Here is a 12,500-nt window from a genome sequence, read left to right on the forward strand (position 1 = left end):
GGAAAGTATTCTTCTTCAAAGAAGGAACAAAAATTTTACAAGTGTTGAAAAATTTCCTAAGTCCAAAAAATTTTCTAAGTCCAGAAAATTTTCTAAGTCCCACAAAATGGAACATGATGAAGAAGATACAGAAGTTGAAAATTTTTCTAAGTCCAAAAAATTTTCTAAGTCCAGAAAATTTTCTAAGTCCAAAGTGTTGGAACAATTTCCAAAGGCCCATAGGTTGCACTGAATTTTCCTAAGTTGGCCACAAGTACCCATGAGGTATCGAGAAGGTTCACCCGAAGGACATAATATGTCCCAAAGTACCGATAGAGTACCCACAAATAGCACCGCGTTGGCCTTAGTTGGCCAAAAGTACCGATAGAGTACCCACAAGTAGCACTGAGTTGGCCTAAGTTGGCCAAAAGTACCGATAGAGTACCCACAAGAAGCACGGAGTTGGCCTAAGTTGGCCAAAAGTACCGATAGAGTACCCACAAATAGCACCCAGTTGGCCTAAGTTGGCCAAAAGTACCGATAGAGCACCCACAAGTAGCACTGAGTTGGCCTAAGTTGGCCAAAAGTACCGATAGAGTACCCACAAATAGCACCCAATTGGCCTAAGATGGCCAAAAGTACCGATAGAGTACCCACAAGAAGCACTGAGTTGGCCTAAGTTGGCCAAAAGTACCGATAGAGTACCCACAAATAGCACTGAGTTGGCCTAAGTTGGCCAAAAGTACCGATAGAGTACCCACAAGTAGCACTGAGTTGGCCTAAGTTGGCCAAAAGTACTGATAGAGTACCCACAAATAGCACCGAATGGGCCTAACATGGCCAAAAGTACCGATAGAGTACCCACAAATAGCACCGAATGGGCCTAACATGGCCAAAAGTACCGATAGAGCACCCACATATAGCACCCCATTGGCCTAAGTTGGCCAAAAGTACCGATAGAGTACCCACAAAGAGCACCCAATTGGCCTAAGTTGGCCAAAAGTACCGCCAAGTAGCACCATAGAGGCCCGAGTAGAGCGAAATGTGGGCCAAATTGAACATTTGAAAATTTTTACAAGTCCAGAAAATTTTCTAAGTCCAGAAAATTTTCTAAGTCCAAAGAGTTGGACAAATTTCCTTAGGCCCAAAGGTTGCACTGAATGTTCCTAAGTTGGCCATCAGTACCCATGAAGTATAGCGAAGGTTCACCCGAAAGACACAATACGCCCTAAAGTACCCACAGAGTACCCACAAGTTGCACCCAATTGGCCTAAGTTGGCCAGAAGTACCGACAAGTACCACCATAGAAGCCCGAGTAGAGCGAAATGTGGGCCAAAGTACCGAGTAGTTGCCACAAATGCCCAAATGGATACCAAAATGTGGTACCAAGTACCTAACTGTTGCAACAAATGCTAGCTTTCTGAGCAAAAGCTGTGGACCAATTTCGTAGAAGAACCGCCTAGGCGAAAAGGCAAAAATCGCCGAAGCTGGCCCGCTCGCAGAGCTCGCGGGCCAGGAGATACTCATAGGGCGATTTACTAGAGTGGGGAACTTGAGAATTTTTGTGTCCGAGACTTTGGGCAACTTCGCGGCCGCCCCCTTAAAGTAAAAGATTTTCTCTGGGTGCCTAAAATTCGCAATTCCCGCAAAGTCGGGAAGACGTTAAAGTTTTTGCCCAAAAAATGGCCATCGATTTAAGGTGATTTTCCAATAAGAAAATGCTTCCTATTTTGAATTTTTTCGAATATTTCCTAAACTAAGCGTCGGAGCACATGGCCGTGGAGGAACTTTTGGTAGCTTTTGGCAAGGGCTATCGGATGAAATAATAAGAAAGGCCATCAGAGCGATATTGGATTAATGCGGGCTCATAAACGCACCTGAGAAGTGAAAATTGGTACCTTGCACGCAGGATGCAAGAAATGCTTGAGTGTTAACCATCATCGGTACCAAGTACCTAGGTTATATCGAGTGCGTAGATGGAAGTCGGTACCAAAGGGAAACCTTCCTAGGCTAGGTGCACGCAAGTGAGTATGGATCGATCAGTAGAAAGATGGGAAGCCCAAGGAAACCTTCCTAGGCTAGGTGCACGCAAGTGAGTATGGATCGATCAGTAGAAAGATGGGAAGCCATAGGAAACCTTCCTAGGCTAGGTGCACGCAAGTGAGTATGGATCGATCAGTAGAAAGATGGGAAGCCATAGGAAACCTTCCTAGGCTAGGTGCACGCAAGTGAGTATGGATCGATCAGTAGAAAGATGGGAAGCCATAGGAAACCTTCCTAGGCTAGGTGCACGCAAGTGAGTATGGATCGATCAGTAGAAAGATGGGAAGCCCAAGGAAACCTTCCTAGGCTAGGTGCACGCAAGTGAGTATGGATCGATCAGTAGAAAGATGGGAAGCCATAGGAAACCTTCCTAGGCTAGGTGCACGCAAGTGAGTATGGATCGATCAGTAGAAAGATGGGAAGCCCAAGGAAACCTTCCTAGGCTAGGTGCACGCAAGTGAGTATGGATCGATCAGTAGAAAGTGGGAAGCCCAGTACCAAATGCCCTAGTGAAGACCGTAAACGAATATCATGAACCGAGAAGGAGCACCAAATGCCCTAGTGAAGACCGTAAACGAATATCATGAACCGATAAGGAGCACCAAATGCCCTAGTGTAGACCGTAAACGAATATCATGAACCGATAAGGAGCACCAAATGCCCTAGTGAAGACCGTAAACGAATATCATGAACCGATAAGGAGCACCAAATGCCCTAGTGAAGACCGTAAACGAATATCATGAACCGAGAAGTAGCAACGAATGCCTGAAAAAGTACCAAGTCCACGGTATAGAGTAACGAGAGTTAACCGCCGTGATGTATGCAATGAGGGCAGCCATTGCATGGGTTCTGGACTTGGTTCGCGAATAACTTTTTTGCTAGACATCGTACAAAGTTGACGTGGAAGAACGAAATGTAGCATTTGGTGCCACCTATCCAAAACTTTTTCAAGATTGAAGATCCGATCGATACAGCCTGAGTTATAGGCAAAAGTTGGTGCAAAATTGAGCATTTTTAATGGTGAAAAATCGGTACTCCTCGAATAGCTCCTGTTGGAAGCATCGGACCACATGGTCGTGGAGGAACATATTGTAGCGCGCGGTGTCAAGTATCGACACCCAAAACCGCATGTCCGATGGACGGAAAATGACCAAGTTATAGTGAAAACTTGGTTGCACCAAATTCCCGAAGAAGTGCAACGAGAAGGTGAATGCGATGGTTGTTCGTCGAATAGCTCCGGCCACAGACATGGTAGCGATTAGTGGTGCATGGAAGAAATCTAGCCACAAGTGCCATCTACCCATGGCCAGAAGAAAGTGTGGCCATATCTTGGATACCGGCGGAGCTATGGGGCAAATACGGGCCAAAAATGGTGCAAGTTGGACCAAAAATCCGAAAAAGTACCTAGGTAAATGCGATGGTTGTTCGTCGAATAGCTCCGGCCACAGACATGGTAGCGATTAGTGGTGCATGGAAGAAATCTAGCAACAAGTGCCATCTAGCCATGGCCAGAAGAAAGTGTGGCCATATCTTGGATACCGGCGGAGCTATGGGGCAAATATGGGCCAAAAATGGTGCAAGTTGGACCAAAAATCCGACCAAGTGCGCGAGGCGCTTTCGTGAATAGCTCCGGCCAGAGACATGGTAGCGATTAGTAGTGCATGGAAGAAATCTAGCCACAAGTGCCATCTACCCATGGCCAGAAGAAAGTGTGGCCATATCTTGGATACCGGCGGAGCTATGGGGCAAATACGGGCCAACAATGGTGCCAGGTGGACCAAAAATCCGACCAAGTGCGCGAGGCGCTTTCGTGAATAGCTCCGGCCACAGACATGGTAGCGATTAGTGGTGCATGGAAGAAATCTAGCCACAAGTGCCATCTACCCATGGACAGAAGAAAGTGTGGCCATATCTTGGATACCGGCGGAGCTATGGGGCAAATATGGGCCAAAAATGGTGCAAGTTGGACCAAAAATCCGAAAAAGTACCTAGGTAAATGCGATGGTTGTTCGTCGAATAGCTCCGGCCAGAGACATGGTAGCGATTAGTGGTGCATGGAAGAAATCTAGCCACAAGTGCCATCTACCCATGGCCAGAACAAAGTGTGGCCATATCTTGGATACCGGCGGAGCTATGGGGCAAATACGGGCCAACAATGGTGCCAGGTGGACCAAAAATCCGACCAAGTGCGCGAGGCGCTTTCGTGAATAGCTCCGGCCACAGACATGGTAGCGATTAGTGGTGCATGGAAGAAATCTAGCCACAAGTGCCATCTACCCATGGCCAGAAGAAAGTGTGGCCATATCTTGGATACCGGCGGAGCTATGGGGCAAATATGGGCCAAAAATGGTGCAAGTTGGACCAAAAATCCGAAAAAGTACCTAGGTAAATGCGATGGTTGTTCGTCGAATAGCTCCGGCCACAGACATGGTAGCGATTAGTGGTGCATGGAAGAAATCTAGCCACAAGTGCCATCTACCCATGGCCAGAACAAAGTGTGGCCATATCTTGGATACCGGCGGAGCTATGGGGCAAATACGGGCCAACAATGGTGCCAGGTGGACCAAAAATCCGAAAAAGTACCTAGGTAAATGCGATGGTTGTTCGTCGAATAGCTCCGGCCACAGACATGGTAGCGATTAGTGGTGCATGGAAGAAATCTAGCCACAAGTGCCATCTACCCATGGCCAGAAGAAAGTGTGGCCATATCTTGGATACCGGCGGAGCTATGGGGCAAATATGGGCCAAAAATGGTGCAAGTTGGACCAAAAATCCGAAAAAGTACCTAGGTAAATGCGATGGTTGTTCGTCGAATAGCTCCGGCCACAGACATGGTAGCGATTAGTGGTGCATGGAAGAAATCTAGCCACAAGTGCCATCTACCCATGGCCAGAAGAAAGTGTGGCCATATCTTGGATACCGGCGGAGCTATGGGGCAAATATGGGCCAAAAATGGTGCAAGTTGGACCAAAAATCCGAAAAAGTACCTAGGTAAATGCGATGGTTGTTCGTCGAATAGCTCCGGCCACAGACATGGTAGCGATTAGTGGTGCATGGAAGAAATCTAGCCACAAGTGCCATCTACCCATGGCCAGAAGAAAGTGTGGCCATATCTTGGATACCGGCGGAGCTATGGGGCAAATATGGGCCAAAAATGGTGCAAGTTGGACCAAAAATCCGAAAAAGTACCTAGGTAAATGCGATGGTTGTTCGTCGAATAGCTCCGGCCACAGACATGGTAGCGATTAGTGGTGCATGGAAGAAATCTAGCCACAAGTGCCATCTACCCATGGCCAGAAGAAAGTGTGGCCATATCTTGGATACCGGCGGAGCTATGGGGCAAATATGGGCCAAAAATGGTGCAAGTTGGACCAAAAATCCGAAAAAGTACCTAGGTAAATGCGATGGTTGTTCGTCGAATAGCTCCGGCCACAGACATGGTAGCGATTAGTGGTGCATGGAAGAAATCTAGCCACAAGTGCCATCTACCCATGGCCAGAAGAAAGTGTGGCCATATCTTGGATACCGGCGGAGCTATGGGGCAAATATGGGCCAAAAATGGTGCAAGTTGGACCAAAAATCCGAAAAAGTACCTAGGTAAATGCGATGGTTGTTCGTCGAATAGCTCCGGCCACAGACATGGTAGCGATTAGTGGTGCATGGAAGAAATCTAGCCACAAGTGCCATCTACCCATGGCCAGAAGAAAGTGTGGCCATATCTTGGATACCGGCGGAGCTATGGGGCAAATATGGGCCAAAAATGGTGCAAGTTGGACCAAAAATCCGACCAAGTGCGCGAGGCGCTTTCGTGAATAGCTCCGGCCAGAGACATGGTAGCGATTAGTAGTGCATGGAAGAAATCTAGCCACAAGTGCCATCTACCCATGGCCAGAAGAAAGTGTGGCCATATCTTGGATACCGGCGGAGCTATGGGGCAAATACGGGCCAACAATGGTGCCAGGTGGACCAAAAATCCGACCAAGTGCGCGAGGCGCTTTCGTGAATAGCTCCGGCCACAGACATGGTAGCGATTAGTGGTGCATGGAAGAAATCTAGCCACAAGTGCCATCTACCCATGGACAGAAGAAAGTGTGGCCATATCTTGGATACCGGCGGAGCTATGGGGCAAATATGGGCCAAAAATGGTGCAAGTTGGACCAAAAATCCGAAAAAGTACCTAGGTAAATGCGATGGTTGTTCGTCGAATAGCTCCGGCCAGAGACATGGTAGCGATTAGTGGTGCATGGAAGAAATCTAGCCACAAGTGCCATCTACCCATGGCCAGAACAAAGTGTGGCCATATCTTGGATACCGGCGGAGCTATGGGGCAAATACGGGCCAACAATGGTGCCAGGTGGACCAAAAATCCGACCAAGTGCGCGAGGCGCTTTCGTGAATAGCTCCGGCCACAGACATGGTAGCGATTAGTGGTGCATGGAAGAAATCTAGCCACAAGTGCCATCTACCCATGGCCAGAAGAAAGTGTGGCCATATCTTGGATACCGGCGGAGCTATGGGGCAAATATGGGCCAAAAATGGTGCAAGTTGGACCAAAAATCCGAAAAAGTACCTAGGTAAATGCGATGGTTGTTCGTCGAATAGCTCCGGCCACAGACATGGTAGCGATTAGTGGTGCATGGAAGAAATCTAGCCACAAGTGCCATCTACCCATGGCCAGAACAAAGTGTGGCCATATCTTGGATACCGGCGGAGCTATGGGGCAAATACGGGCCAACAATGGTGCCAGGTGGACCAAAAATCCGAAAAAGTACCTAGGTAAATGCGATGGTTGTTCGTCGAATAGCTCCGGCCACAGACATGGTAGCGATTAGTGGTGCATGGAAGAAATCTAGCCACAAGTGCCATCTACCCATGGCCAGAAGAAAGTGTGGCCATATCTTGGATACCGGCGGAGCTATGGGGCAAATATGGGCCAAAAATGGTGCAAGTTGGACCAAAAATCCGAAAAAGTACCTAGGTAAATGCGATGGTTGTTCGTCGAATAGCTCCGGCCACAGACATGGTAGCGATTAGTGGTGCATGGAAGAAATCTAGCCACAAGTGCCATCTACCCATGGCCAGAAGAAAGTGTGGCCATATCTTGGATACCGGCGGAGCTATGGGGCAAATATGGGCCAAAAATGGTGCAAGTTGGACCAAAAATCCGAAAAAGTACCTAGGTAAATGCGATGGTTGTTCGTCGAATAGCTCCGGCCACAGACATGGTAGCGATTAGTGGTGCATGGAAGAAATCTAGCCACAAGTGCCATCTACCCATGGCCAGAAGAAAGTGTGGCCATATCTTGGATACCGGCGGAGCTATGGGGCAAATATGGGCCAAAAATGGTGCAAGTTGGACCAAAAATCCGAAAAAGTACCTAGGTAAATGCGATGGTTGTTCGTCGAATAGCTCCGGCCACAGACATGGTAGCGATTAGTGGTGCATGGAAGAAATCTAGCCACAAGTGCCATCTACCCATGGCCAGAAGAAAGTGTGGCCATATCTTGGATACCGGCGGAGCTATGGGGCAAATATGGGCCAAAAATGGTGCAAGTTGGACCAAAAATCCGAAAAAGTACCTAGGTAAATGCGATGGTTGTTCGTCGAATAGCTCCGGCCACAGACATGGTAGCGATTAGTGGTGCATGGAAGAAATCTAGCCACAAGTGCCATCTACCCATGGCCAGAAGAAAGTGTGGCCATATCTTGGATACCGGCGGAGCTATGGGGCAAATATGGGCCAAAAATGGTGCAAGTTGGACCAAAAATCCGAAAAAGTACCTAGGTAAATGCGATGGTTGTTCGTCGAATAGCTCCGGCCACAGACATGGTAGCGATTAGTGGTGCATGGAAGAAATCTAGCCACAAGTGCCATCTACCCATGGCCAGAAGAAAGTGTGGCCATATCTTGGATACCGGCGGAGCTATGGGGCAAATATGGGCCAAAAATGGTGCAAGTTGGACCAAAAATCCGAAAAAGTACCTAGGTAAATGCGATGGTTGTTCGTCGAATAGCTCCGGCCACAGACATGGTAGCGATTAGTGGTGCATGGAAGAAATCTAGCCACAAGTGCCATCTACCCATGGCCAGAAGAAAGTGTGGCCATATCTTGGATACCGGCGGAGCTATGGGGCAAATATGGGCCAAAAATGGGTAAAATTGTACGGTCCAAAGCCAAGGGTAAATTTTTTTATTCCTCTAATAACTTCTAGTACAGACATTGAATCGGTTGGTGATGTATGGATGAAATGTAGCAAACAGTTGGAGCTACCCATAAAATCTTAAAGATTGACGATCCAATGTATAGAACCGGAGTAATGTGCGATACTTGGTGAAAAATCGAGTGAAAAATTAGCTATAAACTGTTTTTGGCCCATAACTCGAATACTAGACATCGGAAGGGGGGGTCGTAGAACGATTTTTTGTTGCCCTATCGATTCCCTATCGAACGAGCAAAAGTTGTTTTTTTGACCAAAAAGGACCCCTACTCTAGTAAAATTGGCCTGATTTTACTAGTCCCCGGTACCCGTACAGGCAAAATGAGCAAAATGCTCAAGTATGAATGGTTTTTGGCCCATAACTCGAATACTAGACGTCGCAGGGGGGTGTCATGGAACAATTTTTGGTAGCCCTTGAAATTATCTATCGAATGACATATACTTGATTTTTGGCCAAAAAGTTCCCTAGACTAGTAAAAATCGCATCATTTTACTAGAGTCGGGTACCCTGGACGAAAAACCGCTATAATTGCGGTTTTTGGCTAATAACTCGAATACTAGACGTCGCAGGGGGGTGTCGTGGAACAATTTTTGGTTGCCCTTGAAATTATCTATCGAATGACATATACTTGATTTTTGGCCAAAAAGTTCCCTAGACTAGTAAAAATCGCATCATTTTACTAGAGTCGGGTACCCTGGACGAAAAACCGCTTAAGTTGCGGTTTTTGGCTAATAACTCGAATACTAGACGTCGCAGGGGGGTGTCGTGGAACAATTTTTGGTAGCCCTTGAAATTATCTATCGAATGACATATACTTGATTTTTGGCCAAAAAGTTCCCTAGACTAGTAAAAATCGCATCATTTTACTAGAGTCGGGTACCCTGGACGAAAAACCGCTTAAGTTGCGGTTTTTGGCTAATAACTCGAATACTAGACGTCGCAGGGGGGTGTCGTGGAACAATTTTTGGTAGCCCTTGAAATTATCTATCGAATGACATATACTTGATTTTTGGCCAAAAAGTTCCCTAGACTAGTAAAAATCGCATCATTTTACTAGAGTCGGGTACCCTGGACGAAAAACCGCTATAGTTGCGGTTTTTGGCTAATAACTCGAATACTAGACGTCGCAGGGGGGTGTCGTGGAACAATTTTTGGTAGCCCTTGAAATTATCTATCGAATGACATATACTTGATTTTTTGACCAAAAAGTTCCTAGACTAGTAAAAATCGCATCATTTTACTAGAGTCGGGTACCCTGTACGAAAAACCGCTATAGTTGCGGTTTTTGGCCAATAACTCGAATACTAGACGTCGGAGGGGGGTGCCGTAGAACAATTTTTTGTAGCCCTTGAAATTACCTTTCGAATGATATATAGTGGTTTTTTGGTCAAACAGTGACCCCGAGACTAGTAACCCTCCATACACAAAACCGCCTAAAAAGTTTTGGTTTTGCAAAATTTTGAAAAGTGCGTCAAAAAAATTTTTTCAAAAAGTACCAAATCGTGATCAGAACTCACTATAGACCATAAAAAGTGAAATCCGATGGTCATTTGCAACACTTGGTCAATCGAGAAAAATTTCACTTTTTTACTAGAGTCGGGTACCCTGAACGAAAAATCGCTCAAGTGATGGTTTTTGGCCAATAACTCGAATACTAGACGTCGGAGGGGGGTGCCGTAGAACAATTTTTTGTAGCCCTTGAAATTACCTTTCGAATGATATATAGTGGTTTTTTGGTCAAACAGTGACCCCGAGACTAGTAACCCTCCATACACAAAACCGCCTACAAAAACTTTGTTTTGAAAAATTTTGAAAAGTTCAAAAAAATTTTTTTTTCAAAAACTACTAAAACGTGATAAGAACTTACTATAGACCATGAAAAGTGATATCCGATGATAATTTGCAAAAGTTGGTAACTAGTAAAAAATTTCACTTTTTTACTAGAGTCGGTGCAACGAGAAAAAAAAAGTCCGTGATGGAGAAAAATGGCACGTTTTCCACGCCTGTACGCTTTCGTTTTCTATATAGGGGGTAGGTGAGCCAGAAGCATGAATTTGACTGAGTACGTATCTTTATGAATTGGGCCCTTCTAAATCGATTGAGACTACCCCCAGGACGATCGGACGACTGCTTCTGGCTCAAAATGTGGTTTTTAGATTTTGATCGTCAATTATGAGAGAAAAAATCGATTAGAAGTAAAGATACGAAATGCTTGGTCTAAGTTGGGAAACGACTTCGGATATTTGTTGGACGTTGTCGTAGAAGGTCCGAGGACCAAGGAAAAGTGATTTCCAAGTGGATTTATGCACTATTAGTCGATGGTAAGATGTGAAATTAGTAGAACTTACCATACAGTTTGCGAAGTTGAAGCAATCGGTTGGTGAATATGGTACTGTCTGTCCAATTTGGTGGTTCGGAATGAGTGAAACGATGTTGATGATGGATAGACGTTCCGATTGCCCCCGATCGGGGAACATATAGTGGTCTTTAAGGTCCAAGTACCTATGTTTTGGTAAGCAGAACTGAGAGTTAAAGGATGAAAGTCGGCCATTCCTAATATCATCCTATCGGTGGTTCGCGAGTTGTTTGAGGACCGGAGCAGCTCGCGATGAAACGGTCCTAGGGTATTGGTTATCCATCCAAGGAAGAGTAAATGCGATCCTAGATGTGTGTCGTTGGCCGTTCTACCGGTATCGCCTATCGATGAGATATCGACGGGCATGCCTTACTCGAAAGTTGAATTCTAGGATCGATGGTCAAACAGACCTATGAGCGATAAACCAAACTGAACACGTATTGATGTCGGCTTTTCCTATCATTTGATGCCGCAGGTTGTTTAGGGACCGGAGCAACTTGCGGCCGAGACGGTCCCCGGGGGTTTCTTTCTCCAAGGAGTGGAAACTATTAAGCAAGAGTTGTAGCAAGATACGATCCTCTGATGTGTCGTTGGCCGTTCATGCGGTATCGCCTGTCGATGAGATATCGATGGGCATGCCTTACTCTACCGACCTTCTAATTGAGAGTATTAATCAGGGATCGATGGTCAAACAAGACCAATGAGCGATAAACCAAACTGAACACGTATTGATGTCGGCTTTTCCTATCATTTGATGCCGCAGGTTGTTTAGGGACCGGAGCAGCTTGCGGCCGAGACGGTCCCCGGGGGTTTCTTTCTCCAAGGAGAAGAAACGATTAAGCAAAAGTTGTAGCAAGATACGATCCTCTGATGTGTCGTTGGCCGTTCAAGCGGTATCGCCTGTCGATGAGATATCGATGGGCATGCCTTACTCTCCCGACTGGATTACTGAGAGTTTAATCAGGGATCGATGGTCAAACAGACCAATGAGCGATAAACCAAACTGAACACGTATTGATGTCGGCATTTCCTATCATTTGTCGCAGGTTGTTTAGGGACCGGAGCAGCTTGCGACCGAGACGGTCCCCGGGGGTTTCTTTCTCTAAGGAGTGGAAACGATTAAGCAAAAGTCGTAGCAATAATCGATCACCTGATGTGTCGTTGGCCGTTCTTGCGGTATCGCCTGTCGATGAGATATCGATGGGCATGCCTTACTCTCCTGACTGTTTAATTGAGAGTTATAATCAGGGATCGATGGTCAAAAAGACCTATGAGCGATAAACCAAACTGAACACGTGTTGATGTCGGCATTTCCTATCATTTGTCGCAGGTTGTTTAGGGACCGGAGCAGCTTGCGACCGAGACGGTCCCTTCCCGAAAGATGGTGAACCGAGTCGTCTGGCGTAAAAACCGGACGACTCGAAAGGGCTTGACCCTTTCAAGTGAGCGATAATCACATTCTACGCTCAGTTCGACAGCTACAAGGCAATCACTCGCTATGTTCAGAGCTAATACATGCAACATGCCGGCATTGTTTCCACCGACGCATGGATTCAAGACTGGTGCACTTATTAGTTAAACCGTTCGCCTCCGGGTGTTTCGAGTTCAAGTCTGGATGAGGATTGTTCTTGCTGGTAATAGCTTGAGCCCCTGAATAAGGGGTCGAAGCGTACATCTTGAGACCATGTACAACATATTACCAAATCGGCACCATGGGTTCGGGTGCAAGTGATGTAACCGTGAAAGATGTTGAGCAGCCCAACATCGGTTTACACACGCATAATAGGAAGGCAGCGCTGTCGACTGGTCAGTCGTGTAAGAAGTGTGCATTATCGATCACAAATATATTGGTGATCTGTAGGTTGCGCATACACCATGCCCGGTGTAAAGTGCCGTGGTCC

This window comes from Anopheles funestus (genome assembly GCF_943734845.2).
Source record: "Anopheles funestus chromosome X unlocalized genomic scaffold, idAnoFuneDA-416_04 X_unloc_70, whole genome shotgun sequence".
Taxonomy (NCBI): domain Eukaryota; kingdom Metazoa; phylum Arthropoda; class Insecta; order Diptera; family Culicidae; genus Anopheles; species Anopheles funestus.